At 47.0% G+C, this 16572-nt stretch overlaps 13 non-coding genes and 1 pseudogene across 13 annotated transcripts; all 14 read right to left on the reverse strand.

Moving 5' to 3' along the window:
- Positions 1 to 638: 638 nt before the first annotated feature.
- LOC137005621 (U6 spliceosomal RNA) lies at positions 639 to 745 on the reverse strand. The gene has a single exon (XR_010892363.1). It is a non-coding gene; the product is annotated as a U6 spliceosomal RNA (small nuclear RNA).
- A 1309-nt stretch (positions 746 to 2054) lies between these two features.
- Positions 2055 to 2124, reverse strand: LOC137005705 (U6 spliceosomal RNA; annotated as a pseudogene).
- A 1095-nt stretch (positions 2125 to 3219) lies between these two features.
- On the reverse strand, positions 3220 to 3326 carry LOC137005622 (U6 spliceosomal RNA). The gene has a single exon (XR_010892364.1). It is a non-coding gene; the product is annotated as a U6 spliceosomal RNA (small nuclear RNA).
- A 1092-nt stretch (positions 3327 to 4418) lies between these two features.
- Positions 4419 to 4525, reverse strand: LOC137005623 (U6 spliceosomal RNA). The gene has a single exon (XR_010892365.1). It is a non-coding gene; the product is annotated as a U6 spliceosomal RNA (small nuclear RNA).
- A 1103-nt stretch (positions 4526 to 5628) lies between these two features.
- On the reverse strand, positions 5629 to 5735 carry LOC137005624 (U6 spliceosomal RNA). Its single transcript, XR_010892366.1, has one exon. It is a non-coding gene; the product is annotated as a U6 spliceosomal RNA (small nuclear RNA).
- Positions 5736 to 6825: 1090 nt separating this feature from the next.
- On the reverse strand, positions 6826 to 6932 carry LOC137005625 (U6 spliceosomal RNA). Its single transcript, XR_010892367.1, has one exon. It is a non-coding gene; the product is annotated as a U6 spliceosomal RNA (small nuclear RNA).
- A 1091-nt stretch (positions 6933 to 8023) lies between these two features.
- LOC137005604 (U6 spliceosomal RNA) lies at positions 8024 to 8130 on the reverse strand. The gene has a single exon (XR_010892347.1). It is a non-coding gene; the product is annotated as a U6 spliceosomal RNA (small nuclear RNA).
- A 1085-nt stretch (positions 8131 to 9215) lies between these two features.
- LOC137005626 (U6 spliceosomal RNA) lies at positions 9216 to 9322 on the reverse strand. Its single transcript, XR_010892368.1, has one exon. It is a non-coding gene; the product is annotated as a U6 spliceosomal RNA (small nuclear RNA).
- A 1081-nt stretch (positions 9323 to 10403) lies between these two features.
- Positions 10404 to 10510, reverse strand: LOC137005628 (U6 spliceosomal RNA). The gene has a single exon (XR_010892369.1). It is a non-coding gene; the product is annotated as a U6 spliceosomal RNA (small nuclear RNA).
- Positions 10511 to 11605: 1095 nt separating this feature from the next.
- LOC137005629 (U6 spliceosomal RNA) lies at positions 11606 to 11712 on the reverse strand. Its single transcript, XR_010892370.1, has one exon. It is a non-coding gene; the product is annotated as a U6 spliceosomal RNA (small nuclear RNA).
- Positions 11713 to 12796: 1084 nt separating this feature from the next.
- LOC137005630 (U6 spliceosomal RNA) lies at positions 12797 to 12903 on the reverse strand. Its single transcript, XR_010892371.1, has one exon. It is a non-coding gene; the product is annotated as a U6 spliceosomal RNA (small nuclear RNA).
- Positions 12904 to 13982: 1079 nt separating this feature from the next.
- On the reverse strand, positions 13983 to 14089 carry LOC137005632 (U6 spliceosomal RNA). The gene has a single exon (XR_010892373.1). It is a non-coding gene; the product is annotated as a U6 spliceosomal RNA (small nuclear RNA).
- A 1093-nt stretch (positions 14090 to 15182) lies between these two features.
- On the reverse strand, positions 15183 to 15289 carry LOC137005605 (U6 spliceosomal RNA). Its single transcript, XR_010892348.1, has one exon. It is a non-coding gene; the product is annotated as a U6 spliceosomal RNA (small nuclear RNA).
- Positions 15290 to 16368: 1079 nt separating this feature from the next.
- Positions 16369 to 16475, reverse strand: LOC137005634 (U6 spliceosomal RNA). The gene has a single exon (XR_010892374.1). It is a non-coding gene; the product is annotated as a U6 spliceosomal RNA (small nuclear RNA).
- Between the last annotated feature and the right edge of the window lie 97 nt (positions 16476 to 16572).

A 16572-nucleotide genomic window follows, 5' to 3' on the forward strand; every position in this document is an offset into this window, starting at 1 on the left:
CCTTTGGAAGTGTGGAGAACTCTGTCTTCGGTAAACTCTCTGTCAACTGACTGAACCTCAGATTTGACCCCTGGACTGAGCTCATTGGTCTCTTTATGGGGGAAAACTGTGTTCCCTAATGGCATCTACTGAAGGAAGCGGGTGGACAAACTTGTCGAGGGGACCAGAGTACAAGCTTTAAAAGTGTTTCGAACTCTACAGTGAAAAAAAACAAAAACAAAAGACCGTAGTTCCGCCTGAGGCCTATCTAGGCTGCGGGTAGCAGCGAGCTTTCACCAAGGTGGTAGGGCCCAGCGAGCGATCTCACCACTGCAGAACCTTGCACTACAGAGTGCTTTGGGTCGTCGGTGCTAGGGCTGGACACACTGATTGAAGAACAGCTCAATGTGTTTCGAGATAAGGTATCTTGGAGCTTGCGTGTTCACATATATAGCCAAATCCAGCATTGGTCTGTTTATGGGGGAAAACTGTGCTCCTTAATATGGCATCTAATGAAGGAAACGGGTGGACAAACTTGTCGAGGGCACCAGAGTACAAGCTTTAAAAGTGTTTTGATCTCTACAGTTAAAAAAAAAAAAAAAAAAGAGGAGCAAGAGAGGATGCATCAAGTTCTGTGAAGGAGGGTCGATCAAACCTGCAACAAGATGGAGCGCTTCACGGATTTGCGTGTCATCCTTTCGCAGGGGCCATGCTAATCTTCTCTGTATCGATCCAATTTTAGTATATGTGCTGCCTTAGCAAGCACGAGCCTGTTGTCCCACCCGAGGCCTATGTACGCCTCGGGTAGCAGCGAGCTTTCACCAAGGCGGTAGGGCCCAGCGGGCGATCTGAAGGAAGGGGCGGGCACACTTGTCAAAGGTACCAGAGTACAGGTACTGAAGGGGGTGTGGCCTCTATGTTTTCGAGAAATAAAAAGAGCTGGCAGAAAAACGTAAAGTGCTTTTCTGTCGGTGTAATTGGCCACCCGTTACCCTTATGATAGCTGCTTATGAACGAGAACTTGGTGTGTCAAACATGTTGCCTTAAAATAACCACATTTACGTAAAGAACAGAACATCGTGTTGGACGTCGCTAGAATTATTTGTACTGTGAACCAATCAGAACCTTCAAATTACATCAACTGTCCTTTCATATACCTATAAGTGTTGATGTTTCTGGGTGCTAAGTTAGCTTGAGGTTGGATCCCCTCACTCATTTTCTATGGCCTTTGGAAGTGTGGAGAACTCTGTCTTCGGTAAACTCTCTGTCAACTGACTGAACCTCAGATTTGACCCCTGGACTGAGCTCATTGGTCTGTTTATGGGGGAAAACTGTGTTCCCTAATGGCATCTACTGAAGGAAGCGGGTGGACAAACTTGTCGAGGGGACCAGAGTACAAGCTTTAAAAGTGTTTCGAACTCTACAGTGAAAAAAAACAAAAACAAAAGACAGTCACCCCGCCTGAGGCCTATCTAGGCTGCGGGTAGCAGCGAGCTTTCACCAAGGTGGTAGGGCCCAGCGAGCGATCTCACCACTGCAGAACCTTGCACTACAGAGTGCTTTGGGTCGTCGGTGCTAGGGCTGGACACACTGATTGAAGAACAGCTCAATGTGTTTCGAGATAAGGTATCTTGGAGCTTGCGTGTTCACATATATAGCCAAATCCAGCATTGGTCTGTTTATGGGGGAAAACTGTGCTCCTTAATATGGCATCTAATGAAGGAAACGGGTGGACAAACTTGTCGAGGGCACCAGAGTACAAGCTTTAAAAGTGTTTTGATCTCTACAGTTAAAAAAAAAAAGAGGAGCAAGAGAGGATGCATCAAGTTCTGTGAAGGAGGGTCGATCAAACCTGCAACAAGATGGAGCGCTTCACGGATTTGCGTGTCATCCTTGCGCTAAGCTGAAACCGATGTTCGGGGATGTGTCGCAATTTGTTTCACCATGTCCCGCCCCCGTTCCCCTCGCCCCATTGGCCGGCCGAGGAAGTGTTTCAGGCCCCCGCGCTCGGATTGGCCGACGGACGAATTGTTTCGCGCTCGGACCCTCGCCCCATTGGCTCTCGTGAATTGTTTTTTCGCAGGGGCCATGCTAATCTTCTCTGTATCGATCCAATTTTAGTATATGTGCTGCCTTAGCAAGCACGAGCCTGTCGTCCCGCCCGAGGCCTATGTACGCCTCGGGTAGCAGCGAGCTTTCACCAAGGCGGTAGGGCCCAGCGGGCGATCTGAAGGAAGGGGGCGGGCACACTTGTCAAAGGTACCAGAGTACAGGTACTGAAGGGGGTGTGGCCTCTATGTTTTCGAGAAATAAAAAGAGCTGGCAGAAAAACGTAAAGTGCTTTTCTGTCGGTGTAATTGGCCACCCGTTACCCTTATGATAGCTGCTTATGAACGAGAACTTGGTGTGTCAAACATGTTGCCTTAAAATAACCACATTTACGTAAAGAACAGAACATCGTGTTGGACGTCGCTAGAATTATTTGTACTGTGAACCAATCAGAACCTTTAAATTACATCAACTGTCCTTTCATATACCTATAAGTGTTGATGTTTCTGGGTGCTAAGTTAGCTTGAGGTTGGATCCCCTCACTCATTTTCTATGGCCTTTGGAAGTGTGGAGAACTCTGTCTTCGGTAAACTCTCTGTCAACTGACTGAACCTCAGATTTGACCCCTGGACTGAGCTCATTGGTCTCTTTATGGGGGAAAACTGTGTTCCCTAATGGCATCTACTGAAGGAAGCGGGTGGACAAACTTGTCGAGGGGACCAGAGTACAAGCTTTAAAAGTGTTTCGAACTCTACAGTGAAAAAAAACAAAAACAAAAGACCGTAGTTCCGCCTGAGGCCTATCTAGGCTGCGGGTAGCAGCGAGCTTTCACCAAGGTGGTAGGGCCCAGCGAGCGATCTCACCACTGCAGAACCTTGCACTACAGAGTGCTTTGGGTCGTCGGTGCTAGGGCTGGACACACTGATTGAAGAACAGCTCAATGTGTTTCGAGATAAGGTATCTTGGAGCTTGCGTGTTCACATATATAGCCAAATCCAGCATTGGTCTGTTTATGGGGGAAAACTGTGCTCCTTAATATGGCATCTAATGAAGGAAACGGGTGGACAAACTTGTCGAGGGCACCAGAGTACAAGCTTTAAAAGTGTTTTGATCTCTACAGTTAAAAAAAAAAAAAAAGAGGAGCAAGAGAGGATGCATCAAGTTCTGTGAAGGAGGGTCGATCAAACCTGCAACAAGATGGAGCGCTTCACGGATTTGCGTGTCATCCTTTCGCAGGGGCCATGCTAATCTTCTCTGTATCGATCCAATTTTAGTATATGTGCTGCCTTAGCAAGCACGAGCCTGTCGTCCCGCCCGAGGCCTATGTACGCCTCGGGTAGCAGCGAGCTTTCACCAAGGCGGTAGGGCCCAGCGGTAGGGCCCAGCGGAAGGGGGCGGGCACACTTGTCAAAGGTACCAGAGTACAGGTACTGAAGGGGGTGTGGCCTCTATGTTTTCGAGAAATAAAAAGAGCTGGCAGAAAAACGTAAAGTGCTTTTCTGTCGGTGTAATTGGCCACCCGTTACCCTTATGATAGCTGCTTATGGACGAGAACTTGGTGTGTCAAACATGTTGCCTTAAAATAACCACATTTACGTAAAGAACAGAACATCGTGTTGGACGTCGCTAGAATTATTTGTACTGTGAACCAATCAGAACCTTTAAATTACATCAACTGTCCTTTCATATACCTATAAGTGTTGATGTTTCTGGGTGCTAAGTTAGCTTGAGGTTGGATCCCCTCACTCATTTTCTATGGCCTTTGGAAGTGTGGAGAACTCTGTCTTCGGTAAACTCTCTGTCAACTGACTGAACCTCAGATTTGACCCCTGGACTGAGCTCATTGGTCTCTTTATGGGGGAAAACTGTGTTCCCTAATGGCATCTACTGAAGGAAGCGGGTGGACAAACTTGTCGAGGGGACCAGAGTACAAGCTTTAAAAGTGTTTCGAACTCTACAGTGAAAAAAAACAAAAACAAAAGACCGTAGCTCCGCCTGAGGCCTATCTAGGCCTCGGGTAGCAGCGAGCTTTCACCAAGGTGGTAGGGCCCAGCGAGCGATCTCACCACTGCAGAACCTTGCACTACAGAGTGCTTTGGGTCGTCGGTGCTAGGGCTGGACACACTGATTGAAGAACAGCTCAATGTGTTTCGAGATAAGGTATCTTGGAGCTTGCGTGTTCACATATATAGCCAAATCCAGCATTGGTCTGTTTATGGGGGAAAACTGTGCTCCTTAATATGGCATCTAATGAAGGAAACGGGTGGACAAACTTGTCGAGGGCACCAGAGTACAAGCTTTAAAAGTGTTTTGATCTCTACAGTTAAAAAAGAAAAGAGGAGCAAGAGAGGATGCATCAAGTTCTGTGAAGGAGGGTCGATCAAACCTGCAACAAGATGGAGCGCTTCACGGATTTGCGTGTCATCCTTTCGCAGGGGCCATGCTAATCTTCTCTGTATCGATCCAATTTTAGTATATGTGCTGCCTTAGCAAGCACGAGCCTGTTGTCCCACCCGAGGCCTATGTACGCCTCGGGTAGCAGCGAGCTTTCACCAAGGCGGTAGGGCCCAGCGGGCGATCTGAAGGAAGGGGGCGGGCACACTTGTCAAAGGTACCAGAGTACAGGTACTGAAGGGGGTGTGGCCTCTATGTTTTCGAGAAATAAAAAGAGCTGGCAGAAAAACGTAAAGTGCTTTTCTGTCGGTGTAATTGGCCACCCGTTACCCTTATGATAGCTGCTTATGAACGAGAACTTGGTGTGTCAAACATGTTGCCTTAAAATAACCACATTTACGTAAAGAACAGAACATCGTGTTGGACGTCGCTAGAATTATTTGTACTGTGAACCAATCAGAACCTTTAAATTACATCAACTGTCCTTTCATATACCTATAAGTGTTGATGTTTCTGGGTGCTAAGTTAGCTTGAGGTTGGATCCCCTCACTCATTTTCTATGGCCTTTGGAAGTGTGGAGAACTCTGTCTTCGGTAAACTCTCTGTCAACTGACTGAACCTCAGATTTGACCCCTGGACTGAGCTCATTGGTCTGTTTATGGGGGAAAACTGTGTTCCCTAATGGCATCTACTGAAGGAAGCGGGTGGACAAACTTGTCGAGGGGACCAGAGTACAAGCTTTAAAAGTGTTTCGAACTCTAAAGTGAAAAAAAACAAAAACAAAAGACAGTCACCCCGCCTGAGGCCTATCTAGGCCTCGGGTAGCAGCGAGCTTTCACCAAGGTGGTAGGGCCCAGCGAGCGATCTCACCACTGCAGAACCTTGCACTACAGAGTGCTTTGGGTCGTCGGTGCTAGGGCTGGACACACTGATTGAAGAACAGCTCAATGTGTTTCGAGATAAGGTATCTTGGAGCTTGCGTGTTCACATATATAGCCAAATCCAGCATTGGTCTGTTTATGGGGGAAAACTGTGCTCCTTAATATGGCATCTAATGAAGGAAACGGGTGGACAAACTTGTCGAGGGCACCAGAGTACAAGCTTTAAAAGTGTTTTGATCTCTACAGTTAAAAAAAGAAAAAAAAAAGAAAAGAGGAGCAAGAGAGGATGCATCAAGTTCTGTGAAGGAGGGTCGATCAAACCTGCAACAAGATGGAGCGCTTCACGGATTTGCGTGTCATCCTTTCGCAGGGGCCATGCTAATCTTCTCTGTATCGATCCAATTTTAGTATATGTGCTGCCTTAGCAAGCACGAGCCTGTTGTCCCACCCGAGGCCTATGTACGCCTCGGGTAGCAGCGAGCTTTCACCAAGGCGGTAGGGCCCAGCGGGCGATCTGAAGGAAGGGGGCGGGCACACTTGTCAAAGGTACCAGAGTACAGGTACTGAAGGGGGTGTGGCCTCTATGTTTTCGAGAAATAAAAAGAGCTGGCAGAAAAACGTAAAGTGCTTTTCTGTCGGTGTAATTGGCCACCCGTTACCCTTATGATAGCTGCTTATGGACGAGAACTTGGTGTGTCAAACATGTTGCCTTAAAATAACCACATTTACGTAAAGAACAGAACATCGTGTTGGACGTCGCTAGAATTATTTGTACTGTGAACCAATCAGAACCTTTAAATTACATCAACTGTCCTTTCATATACCTATAAGTGTTGATGTTTCTGGGTGCTAAGTTAGCTTGAGGTTGGATCCCCTCACTCATTTTCTATGGCCTTTGGAAGTGTGGAGAACTCTGTCTTCGGTAAACTCTCTGTCAACTGACTGAACCTCAGATTTGACCCCTGGACTGAGCTCATTGGTCTCTTTATGGGGGAAAACTGTGTTCCCTAATGGCATCTACTGAAGGAAGCGGGTGGACAAACTTGTCGAGGGGACCAGAGTACAAGCTTTAAAAGTGTTTCGAACTCTACAGTGAAAAAAACAAAAACAAAAGACCGTAGCTCCACCTGAGGCCTATCTAGGCCGCGGGTAGCAGCGAGCTTTCACCAAGGTGGTAGGGCCCAGCGAGCGATCTCACCACTGCAGAACCTTGCACTACAGAGTGCTTTGGGTCGTTGGTGCTAGGGCTGGACACACTGATTGAAGAACAGCTCAATGTGTTTCGAGATAAGGTATCTTGGAGCTTGCGTGTTCACATATATAGCCAAATCCAGCATTGGTCTGTTTATGGGGGAAAACTGTGCTCCTTAATATGGCATCTAATGAAGGAAACGGGTGGACAAACTTGTCGAGGGCACCAGAGTACAAGCTTTAAAAGTGTTTTGATCTCTACAGTTAAAAAAAAAAAGAGGAGCAAGAGAGGATGCATCAAGTTCTGTGAAGGAGGGTCGATCAAACCTGCAACAAGATGGAGCGCTTCACGGATTTGCGTGTCATCCTTTCGCAGGGGCCATGCTAATCTTCTCTGTATCGATCCAATTTTAGTATATGTGCTGCCTTAGCAAGCACGAGCCTGTTGTCCCACCCGAGGCCTATGTACGCCTCGGGTAGCAGCGAGCTTTCACCAAGGCGGTAGGGCCCAGCGGGCGATCTGAAGGAAGGGGGCGGGCACACTTGTCAAAGGTACCAGAGTACAGGTACTGAAGGGGGTGTGGCCTCTATGTTTTCGAGAAATAAAAAGAGCTGGCAGAAAAACGTAAAGTGCTTTTCTGTCGGTGTAATTGGCCACCCGTTACCCTTATGATAGCTGCTTATGGACGAGAACTTGGTGTGTCAAACATGTTGCCTTAAAATAACCACATTTACGTAAAGAACAGAACATCGTGTTGGACGTCGCTAGAATTATTTGTACTGTGAACCAATCAGAACCTTTAAATTACATCAACTGTCCTTTCATATACCTATAAGTGTTGATGTTTCTGGGTGCTAAGTTAGCTTGAGGTTGGATCCCCTCACTCATTTTCTATGGCCTTTGGAAGTGTGGAGAACTCTGTCTTCGGTAAACTCTCTGTCAACTGACTGAACCTCAGATTTGACCCCTGGACTGAGCTCATTGGTCTGTTTATGGGGGAAAACTGTGTTCCCTAATGGCATCTACTGAAGGAAGCGGGTGGACAAACTTGTCGAGGGGACCAGAGTACAAGCTTTAAAAGTGTTTCGAACTCTAAAGTGAAAAAAAACAAAAACAAAAGACAGTCACCCCGCCTGAGGCCTATCTAGGCCGAGGGTAGCAGCGAGCTTTCACCAAGGTGGTAGGGCCCAGCGAGCGATCTCACCACTGCAGAACCTTGCACTACAGAGTGCTTTGGGTCGTCGGTGCTAGGGCTGGACACACTGATTGAAGAACAGCTCAATGTGTTTCGAGATAAGGTATCTTGGAGCTTGCGTGTTCACATATATAGCCAAATCCAGCATTGGTCTGTTTATGGGGGAAAACTGTGCTCCTTAATATGGCATCTAATGAAGGAAACGGGTGGACAAACTTGTCGAGGGCACCAGAGTACAAGCTTTAAAAGTGTTTTGATCTCTACAGTTAAAAAAGAAAAGAGGAGCAAGAGAGGATGCATCAAGTTCTGTGAAGGAGGGTCGATCAAACCTGCAACAAGATGGAGCGCTTCACGGATTTGCGTGTCATCCTTTCGCAGGGGCCATGCTAATCTTCTCTGTATCGATCCAATTTTAGTATATGTGCTGCCTTAACAAGCACGAGCCTGTTGTCCCGCCCGAGGCCTATGTACGCCTCGGGTAGCAGCGAGCTTTCACCAAGGCGGTAGGGCCCAGCGGAAGGGGGCGGGCACACTTGTCAAAGGTACCAGAGTACAGGTACTGAAGGGGGTGTGGCCTCTATGTTTTCGAGAAATAAAAAGAGCTGGCAGAAAAACGTAAAGTGCTTTTCTGTCGGTGTAATTGGCCACCCGTTACCCTTATGATAGCTGCTTATGGACGAGAACTTGGTGTGTCAAACATGTTGCCTTAAAATAACCACATTTACGTAAAGAACAGAACATCGTGTTGGACGTCGCTAGAATTATTTGTACTGTGAACCAATCAGAACCTTTAAATTACATCAACTGTCCTTTCATATACCTATAAGTGTTGATGTTTCTGGGTGCTAAGTTAGCTTGAGGTTGGATCCCCTCACTCATTTTCTATGGCCTTTGGAAGTGTGGAGAACTCTGTCTTCGGTAAACTCTCTGTCAACTGACTGAACCTCAGATTTGACCCCTGGACTGAGCTCATTGGTCTGTTTATGGGGGAAAACTGTGTTCCCTAATGGCATCTACTGAAGGAAGCGGGTGGACAAACTTGTCGAGGGGACCAGAGTACAAGCTTTAAAAGTGTTTCGAACTCTACAGTGAAAAAAAACAAAAACAAAAGACCGTAGCTCCGCCTGAGGCCTATCTAGGCCGAGGGTAGCAGCGAGCTTTCACCAAGGTGGTAGGGCCCAGCGAGCGATCTCACCACTGCAGAACCTTGCACTACAGAGTGCTTTGGGTCGTCGGTGCTAGGGCTGGACACACTGATTGAAGAACAGCTCAATGTGTTTCGAGATAAGGTATCTTGGAGCTTGCGTGTTCACATATATAGCCAAATCCAGCATTGGTCTGTTTATGGGGGAAAACTGTGCTCCTTAATATGGCATCTAATGAAGGAAACGGGTGGACAAACTTGTCGAGGGCACCAGAGTACAAGCTTTAAAAGTGTTTTGATCTCTACAGTTAAAAAAAAAAAAAAAAAGAGGAGCAAGAGAGGATGCATCAAGTTCTGTGAAGGAGGGTCGATCAAACCTGCAACAAGATGGAGCGCTTCACGGATTTGCGTGTCATCCTTTCGCAGGGGCCATGCTAATCTTCTCTGTATCGATCCAATTTTAGTATATGTGCTGCCTTAGCAAGCACGAGCCTGTCGTCCCGCCCGAGGCCTATGTACGCCTCGGGTAGCAGCGAGCTTTCACCAAGGCGGTAGGGCCCAGCGGAAGGGGGCGGGCACACTTGTCAAAGGTACCAGAGTACAGGTACTGAAGGGGGTGTGGCCTCTATGTTTTCGAGAAATAAAAAGAGCTGGCAGAAAAACGTAAAGTGCTTTTCTGTCGGTGTAATTGGCCACCCGTTACCCTTATGATAGCTGCTTATGGACGAGAACTTGGTGTGTCAAACATGTTGCCTTAAAATAACCACATTTACGTAAAGAACAGAACATCGTGTTGGACGTCGCTAGAATTATTTGTACTGTGAACCAATCAGAACCTTTAAATTACATCAACTGTCCTTTCATATACCTATAAGTGTTGATGTTTCTGGGTGCTAAGTTAGCTTGAGGTTGGATCCCCTCACTCATTTTCTATGGCCTTTGGAAGTGTGGAGAACTCTGTCTTCGGTAAACTCTCTGTCAACTGACTGAACCTCAGATTTGACCCCTGGACTGAGCTCATTGGTCTGTTTATGGGGGAAAACTGTGTTCCCTAATGGCATCTACTGAAGGAAGCGGGTGGACAAACTTGTCGAGGGGACCAGAGTACAAGCTTTAAAAGTGTTTCGAACTCTACAGTGAAAAAAACAAAAACAAAAGACAGTCACTCCGCCTGAGGCCTATCTAGGCCGAGGGTAGCAGCGAGCTTTCACCAAGGTGGTAGGGCCCAGCGAGCGATCTCACCACTGCAGAACCTTGCACTACAGAGTGCTTTGGGTCGTCGGTGCTAGGGCTGGACACACTGATTGAAGAACAGCTCAATGTGTTTCGAGATAAGGTATCTTGGAGCTTGCGTGTTCACATATATAGCCAAATCCAGCATTGGTCTGTTTATGGGGGAAAACTGTGCTCCTTAATATGGCATCTAATGAAGGAAACGGGTGGACAAACTTGTCGAGGGCACCAGAGTACAAGCTTTAAAAGTGTTTTGATCTCTACAGTTAAAAAAAAAAAAAAGAGGAGCAAGAGAGGATGCATCAAGTTCTGTGAAGGAGGGTCGATCAAACCTGCAACAAGATGGAGCGCTTCACGGATTTGCGTGTCATCCTTTCGCAGGGGCCATGCTAATCTTCTCTGTATCGATCCAATTTTAGTATATGTGCTGCCTTAGCAAGCACGAGCCTGTTGTCCCACCCGAGGCCTATGTACGCCTCGGGTAGCAGCGAGCTTTCACCAAGGCGGTAGGGCCCAGCGGGCGATCTGAAGGAAGGGGGCGGGCACACTTGTCAAAGGTACCAGAGTACAGGTACTGAAGGGGGTGTGGCCTCTATGTTTTCGAGAAATAAAAAGAGCTGGCAGAAAAACGTAAAGTGCTTTTCTGTCGGTGTAATTGGCCACCCGTTACCCTTATGATAGCTGCTTATGGACGAGAACTTGGTGTGTCAAACATGTTGCCTTAAAATAACCACATTTACGTAAAGAACAGAACATCGTGTTGGACGTCGCTAGAATTATTTGTACTGTGAACCAATCAGAACCTTTAAATTACATCAACTGTCCTTTCATATACCTATAAGTGTTGATGTTTCTGGGTGCTAAGTTAGCTTGAGGTTGGATCCCCTCACTCATTTTCTATGGCCTTTGGAAGTGTGGAGAACTCTGTCTTCGGTAAACTCTCTGTCAACTGACTGAACCTCAGATTTGACCCCTGGACTGAGCTCATTGGTCTGTTTATGGGGGAAAACTGTGTTCCCTAATGGCATCTACTGAAGGAAGCGGGTGGACAAACTTGTCGAGGGGACCAGAGTACAAGCTTTAAAAGTGTTTCGAACTCTAAAGTGAAAAAAAACAAAAACAAAAGACAGTCACTCCGCCTGAGGCCTATCTAGGCCGAGGGTAGCAGCGAGCTTTCACCAAGGTGGTAGGGCCCAGCGAGCGATCTCACCACTGCAGAACCTTGCACTACAGAGTGCTTTGGGTCGTCGGTGCTAGGGCTGGACACACTGATTGAAGAACAGCTCAATGTGTTTCGAGATAAGGTATCTTGGAGCTTGCGTGTTCACATATATAGCCAAATCCAGCATTGGTCTGTTTATGGGGGAAAACTGTGCTCCTTAATATGGCATCTAATGAAGGAAACGGGTGGACAAACTTGTCGAGGGCACCAGAGTACAAGCTTTAAAAGTGTTTTGATCTCTACAGTTAAAAAAAAAAAAAAAGAGGAGCAAGAGAGGATGCATCAAGTTCTGTGAAGGAGGGTCGATCAAACCTGCAACAAGATGGAGCGCTTCACGGATTTGCGTGTCATCCTTTCGCAGGGGCCATGCTAATCTTCTCTGTATCGATCCAATTTTAGTATATGTGCTGCCTTAGCAAGCACGAGCCTGTCGTCCCGCCCGAGGCCTATGTACGCCTCGGGTAGCAGCGAGCTTTCACCAAGGCGGTAGGGCCCAGCGGAAGGGGGCGGGCACACTTGTCAAAGGTACCAGAGTACAGGTACTGAAGGGGGTGTGGCCTCTATGTTTTCGAGAAATAAAAAGAGCTGGCAGAAAAACGTAAAGTGCTTTTCTGTCGGTGTAATTGGCCACCCGTTACCCTTATGATAGCTGCTTATGGACGAGAACTTGGTGTGTCAAACATGTTGCCTTAAAATAACCACATTTACGTAAAGAACAGAACATCGTGTTGGACGTCGCTAGAATTATTTGTACTGTGAACCAATCAGAACCTTCAAATTACATCAACTGTCCTTTCATATACCTATAAGTGTTGATGTTTCTGGGTGCTAAGTTAGCTTGAGGTTGGATCCCCTCACTCATTTTCTATGGCCTTTGGAAGTGTGGAGAACTCTGTCTTCGGTAAACTCTCTGTCAACTGACTGAACCTCAGATTTGACCCCTGGACTGAGCTCATTGGTCTCTTTATGGGGGAAAACTGTGTTCCCTAATGGCATCTACTGAAGGAAGCGGGTGGACAAACTTGTCGAGGGGACCAGAGTACAAGCTTTAAAAGTGTTTCGAACTCTACAGTGAAAAAAAACAAAAACAAAAGACCGTAGTTCCGCCTGAGGCCTATCTAGGCTGCGGGTAGCAGCGAGCTTTCACCAAGGTGGTAGGGCCCAGCGAGCGATCTCACCACTGCAGAACCTTGCACTACAGAGTGCTTTGGGTCGTCGGTGCTAGGGCTGGACACACTGATTGAAGAACAGCTCAATGTGTTTCGAGATAAGGTATCTTGGAGCTTGCGTGTTCACATATATAGCCAAATCCAGCATTGGTCTGTTTATGGGGGAAAACTGTGCTCCTTAATATGGCATCTAATGAAGGAAACGGGTGGACAAACTTGTCGAGGGCACCAGAGTACAAGCTTTAAAAGTGTTTTGATCTCTACAGTTAAAAAAAAAAAAAAAAGAGGAGCAAGAGAGGATGCATCAAGTTCTGTGAAGGAGGGTCGATCAAACCTGCAACAAGATGGAGCGCTTCACGGATTTGCGTGTCATCCTTTCGCAGGGGCCATGCTAATCTTCTCTGTATCGATCCAATTTTAGTATATGTGCTGCCTTAGCAAGCACGAGCCTGTCGTCCCGCCCGAGGCCTATGTACGCCTCGGGTAGCAGCGAGCTTTCACCAAGGCGGTAGGGCCCAGCGGAAGGGGGCGGGCACACTTGTCAAAGGTACCAGAGTACAGGTACTGAAGGGGGTGTGGCCTCTATGTTTTCGAGAAATAAAAAGAGCTGGCAGAAAAACGTAAAGTGCTTTTCTGTCGGTGTAATTGGCCACCCGTTACCCTTATGATAGCTGCTTATGGACGAGAACTTGGTGTGTCAAACATGTTGCCTTAAAATAACCACATTTACGTAAAGAACAGAACATCGTGTTGGACGTCGCTAGAATTATTTGTACTGTGAACCAATCAGAACCTTCAAATTACATCAACTGTCCTTTCATATACCTATAAGTGTTGATGTTTCTGGGTGCTAAGTTAGCTTGAGGTTGGATCCCCTCACTCATTTTCTATGGCCTTTGGAAGTGTGGAGAACTCTGTCTTTGGTAAACTCTCTGTCAACTGACTGAACCTCAGATTTGACCCCTGGACTGAGCTCATTGGTCTCTTTATGGGGGAAAACTGTGTTCCCTAATGGCATCTACTGAAGGAAGCGGGTGGACAAACTTGTCGAGGGGACCAGAGTACAAGCTTTAAAAGTGTTTCGAACTCTACAGTGAAAAAAAACAAAAACAAAAGACCGTAGCTCCGCCTGAGGCCTATCTAGCCCTCGGGTAGCAGCGAGCTTTCACCAAGGTGGTAGGGCCCAGCGAGCGATCTCACCACTGCAGAACCTTGCACTACAGAGTGCTTTGGGTCGTCGGTGCTAGGGCTGGACACACTGATTGAAGAACAGCTCAATGTGTTTCGAGATAAGGTATCTTAGAGCTTGCGTGTTCACATATATAGCCAAATCCAGCATTGGTCTGTTTATGGGGGAAAACTGTGCTCCTTAATATGGCATCTAATGAAGGAAACGGGTGGACAAACTTGTCGAGGGCACCAGAGTACAAGCTTTAAAAGTGTTTTGATCTCTACAGTTAAAAAAGAAAAGAGGAGCAAGAGAGGATGCATCAAGTTCTGTGAAGGAGGGTCGATCAAACCTGCAACAAGATGGAGCGCTTCACGGATTTGCGTGTCATCCTTTCGCAGGGGCCATGCTAATCTTCTCTGTATCGATCCAATTTTAGTATATGTGCTGCCTTAGCAAGCACGAGCCTGTTGTCCCACCCGAGGCCTATGTACGCCTCGGGTAGCAGCGAGCTTTCACCAAGGCGGTAGGGCCCAGCGGGCGATCTGAAGGAAGGGTGCGGGCACACTTGTCAAAGGTACCAGAGTACAGGTACTGAAGGGGGTGTGGCCTCTATGTTTTCGAGAAATAAAAAGAGCTGGCAGAAAAACGTAAAGTGCTTTTCTGTCGGTGTAATTGGCCACCCGTTACCCTTATGATAGCTGCTTATGAACGAGAACTTGGTGTGTCAAACATGTTGCCTTAAAATAACCACATTTACGTAAAGAACAGAACATCGTGTTGGACGTCGCTAGAATTATTTGTACTGTGAACCAATCAGAACCTTTAAATTACATCAACTGTCCTTTCATATACCTATAAGTGTTGATGTTTCTGGGTGCTAAGTTAGCTTGAGGTTGGATCCCCTCACTCATTTTCTATGGCCTTTGGAAGTGTGGAGAACTCTGTCTTCGGTAAACTCTCTGTCAACTGACTGAACCTCAGATTTGACCCCTGGACTGAGCTCATTGGTCTGTTTATGGGGGAAAACTGTGTTCCCTAATGGCATCTACTGAAGGAAGCGGGTGGACAAACTTGTCGAGGGGACCAGAGTACAAGCTTTAAAAGTGTTTCGAACTCTAAAGTGAAAAAAAACAAAAACAAAAGACAGTCACCCCGCCTGAGGCCTATCTAGGCCGAGGGTAGCAGCGAGCTTTCACCAAGGTGGTAGGGCCCAGCGAGCGATCTCACCACTGCAGAACCTTGCACTACAGAGTGCTTTGGGTCGTCGGTGCTAGGGCTGGACACACTGATTGAAGAACAGCTCAATGTGTTTCGAGATAAGGTATCTTGGAGCTTGCGTGTTCACATATATAGCCAAATCCAGCATTGGTCTGTTTATGGGGGAAAACTGTGCTCCTTAATATGGCATCTAATGAAGGAAACGGGTGGACAAACTTGTCGAGGGCACCAGAGTACAAGCTTTAAAAGTGTTTTGATCTCTACAGTTAAAAAAAAAAAAAGAGGAGCAAGAGAGGATGCATCAAGTTCTGTGAAGGAGGGTCGATCAAACCTGCAACAAGATGGAGCGCTTCACGGATTTGCGTGTCATCCTTTCGCAGGGGCCATGCTAATCTTCTCTGTATCGATCCAATTTTAGTATATGTGCTGCCTTAACAAGCACGAGCCTGTCGTCCCGCCCGAGGCCTATGTACGCCTCGGGTAGCAGCGAGCTTTCACCAAGGCGGTAGGGCCCAGCGGAAGGGGGCGGGCACACTTGTCAAAGGTACCAGAGTACAGGTACTGAAGGGGGTGTGGCCTCTATGTTTTCGAGAAATAAAAAGAGCTGGCAGAAAAACGTAAAGTGCTTTTCTGTCGGTGTAATTGGCCACCCGTTACCCTTATGATAGCTGCTTATGGACGAGAACTTGGTGTGTCAAACATGTTGCCTTAAAATAACCACATTTACGTAAAGAACAGAACATCGTGTTGGACGTCGCTAGAATTATTTGTACTGTGAACCAATCAGAACCTTTAAATTACATCAACTGTCCTTTCATATACCTATAAGTGTTGATGTTTCTGGGTGCTAAGTTAGCTTGAGGTTGGATCCCCTCACTCATTTTCTATGGCCTTTGGAAGTGTGGAGAACTCTGTCTTCGGTAAACTCTCTGTCAACTGACTGAACCTCAGATTTGACCCCTGGACTGAGCTCATTGGTCTGTTTATGGGGGAAAACTGTGTTCCCTAATGGCATCTACTGAAGGAAGCGGGTGGACAAACTTGTCGAGGGGACCAGAGTACAAGCTTTAAAAGTGTTTCGAACTCTACAGTGAAAAAAACAAAAACAAAAGACCGTAGCTCCGCCTGAGGCCTATCTAGGCCTCGGGTAGCAGCGAGCTTTCACCAAGGTGGTAGGGCCCAGCGAGCGATCTCACCACTGCAGAACCTTGCACTACAGAGTGCTTTGGGTCGTTGGTGCTAGGGCTGGACACACTGATTGAAGAACAGCTCAATGTGTTTCGAGATAAGGTATCTTGGAGCTTGCGTGTTCACATATATAGCCAAATCCAGCATTGGTCTGTTTATGGGGGAAAACTGTGCTCCTTAATATGGCATCTAATGAAGGAAACGGGTGGACAAACTTGTCGAGGGCACCAGAGTACAAGCTTTAAAAGTGTTTTGATCTCTACAGTTAAAAAAAAAAAAGAGGAGCAAGAGAGGATGCATCAAGTTCTGTGAAGGAGGGTCGATCAAACCTGCAACAAGATGGAGCGCTTCACGGATTTGCGTGTCATCCTTTCGCAGGGGCCATGCTAATCTTCTCTGTATCGATCCAATTTTAGTATATGTGCTGCCTTAGCAAGCACGAGCCTGTTGTCCCACCCGAGGCCTATGTACGCCTCGGGTAGCAGCGAGCTTTCACCAAGGCGGTAGGGCCCAGCGGGCGATCTGAAGGAAGGGGGC

The sequence above is a fragment of the Chanodichthys erythropterus genome, chromosome 17 (assembly GCF_024489055.1).
Source record: "Chanodichthys erythropterus isolate Z2021 chromosome 17, ASM2448905v1, whole genome shotgun sequence".
NCBI classification, from domain to species: Eukaryota; Metazoa; Chordata; class Actinopteri; order Cypriniformes; family Xenocyprididae; genus Chanodichthys; species Chanodichthys erythropterus.